Source organism: Myotis davidii, unplaced genomic scaffold (assembly GCF_000327345.1).
Source record: "Myotis davidii unplaced genomic scaffold, ASM32734v1 scaffold370, whole genome shotgun sequence".
NCBI classification, from domain to species: domain Eukaryota; kingdom Metazoa; phylum Chordata; class Mammalia; order Chiroptera; family Vespertilionidae; genus Myotis; species Myotis davidii.
Genome location: NW_006288615.1, coordinates 17,493,264 through 17,495,459, shown reverse-complemented (window position 1 = coordinate 17,495,459; position 2,196 = coordinate 17,493,264). Strand labels below are relative to the sequence as shown.

Genomic DNA, 2,196 nt, shown 5'->3' with positions numbered 1-2,196 from the left:
CGCAGGGTGGTGTAACCTCCCTGCCTTCTGCAGAGCCCCAACTCCCTGGACCACACTCGGTTGTAAAGCAGGCTCGGTGCAGGCCCCAAAACAACCTGGCCGGAAAAATTGGAATTCCGCTCGGGATGATGCCACTGCGCCTAGAGCCCTAGACACTCACTCCGGTCTGATGTCTGTCTTTTGGGCAGAGGTGAGTGAAGACACACCACAGGATGAACGGACTCGCCATCCTAGAGAAAAGGAGGCCTGGACCGGCAAGCAGGGTTGTCTGGCTTGCCAACCTCCTCTCCAGAAGAGTCCAGCCCGGTGGAAAGGATGCCCAAGGTTAAGCCTTTCATGTCCGAAAGGGCCAGGGGTCTCCCAGCCTCAGCGTGCTGCCCTTCCACACAAGAGGAGGTTGGAAAGTCCTCTGGCTAACTCTGAGCCTCCTAATTGCAAGGAAAAGTAAAGCCCTCTTGTCTGGGGGCACTGGGCTCAAGCATTATAACTACTCATAGCAAAAATGTATTGAGTGCTAACTATGTGCCAGGCACTGTGTTACATCATGGCCTCATTAAATGCTCATGACTCTGAGATAGCTGTTTTTATTTCTCCTATCTTAGAGGTATGCACCCCACAACACAGAGGTAAAGCGGGGAGCCCAAAGTCACACAGCTCCTGAGTGAAGCCAGGAAGCTTCCAACGGCAGGCCCCAAGGCTTTCAAGAAAAGGGAACTTTAAGTTCAGGCCTGCGATACTCACCTACCCCTGGCTTTCGCAGAGAATGCCAGAAAGTAGGGTCACTTCCAAAAGCTGGAAGCTAGTTGGGTGAGACCCAAGGTGGAGAGCAGAGCTGAATGATGTGTGAACCTTTCTCCTCAGAGAATGTGAGGTGGGAAGAGGCCACTGCCTAAGCACTGAGCATCCGTCTCCACGTGAGTGTGCCTGTGTGCACGAGTGTGCACAGTGAGCGTGTATATCACTGTGTGTGCATCTGTGTCGCGGGGTATGGTTCAGTGTGAGCGCGTGACTGTGTGTCTGAGAGCGCGTGGCAGTATCGATGTGTCTAGGAGGTTACGGTGTGGGATGGATGTGCGCAGGGGAAGCCCCGTGCCTGAGGTCGCCGTGCATTCCAGAGCAGCCAACCGCGTCTCCCGAGGGCTGGGTGACTCACTGAGTTCTGCACTCAGCCAACCCCAGACGGGCTGCGGGGCAAACAGAGGGGAGGGGCCGCTGTAGGGGTTTGACCCCCAGCTTCCACTGCGCTGGGGCTCCGGCTGCAGGTTCCCCGCGGGGGCTCGGAAGCACCGCTGGGCCAGCACCTTGGACGCGGAGGCGGCGGAGACCTCCCAGGCGTAGGGCGCCGGCGCCGGCCGGGCAGAAAGGGCGGAGACGGAGCCGCCGGGCGCTGAGTCACTCACTGCGCCTCCAGCAGACGAAACCCGCGTCCAGACGCGGATGGGGGCAGAGCGCGAACATTCCACCGGGCCTGAGGAGCGAGCCTGTCCTGTCCTCACCGCAACTCGCTGCTCCCACAGCCGCAGGAAGATGTACAGGTCACCCTTGGTTGACCAGGATCCCCGCCTGGGAAGGGGCTGGAGGCTCCAGGCCGTGCGTGCCACCAAGGTGAAAACGCACACATCCAATGAAAACAATAATTTATTTAAATAATATATTCATAGTGTAAAGTCAACATGAAGAGCATGTTGTTTTCATAATAAATAACCCCCAAATACCTTTCATTTCAAGAACAAAGACTTTAGGATAAGATATAACAAATCCAAATCAGTAGCTTAGCTTAACTGAGAACATTTTTAAGGGACAAATAAAACGGAGGGGCTGCTGAGGTCACTGCTAAACCGGAGAGTTCACAAGTGAGGGTTTACAAAACAGTCTGAAAAGATGAGTATTTTATACAAATACATCAGTGGGGAAACCTGCACGGACACCTTTATTTACAAACTCTATGTCGAAGTCCCGGCTAATAACCCTGAATAGGTTTTAAAAAAGATAATTTAAACACATTTTTTTTGCAGTGTCCACATATTAAAAAATCATTTTTCCCCCCAACATCAAAATGAGGTCATCCGCAAAGGCACCTAAACTTTTAAAAAATAAAAATAAAAACTCCACTGGTGATGGATGAGGAGAGAGCTCAGGGGCGAGTTGGCGGCTGGGAGAGAGCTCCGCGGGCTGGGAACGGCGGAGCAGAAAAAA

General features: G+C 53.3%; 1 protein-coding gene across 1 annotated transcript in view; it reads right to left on the bottom strand.

Annotated features, from left to right (window-relative positions):
• Positions 1-2,196, bottom strand: part of DLX2 (distal-less homeobox 2) — a gene marked incomplete at its 5' end in the record, with an annotated part of 5,530 nt that overhangs the window by 1,320 nt on the left and 2,014 nt on the right. The window lies entirely within an intron of this gene.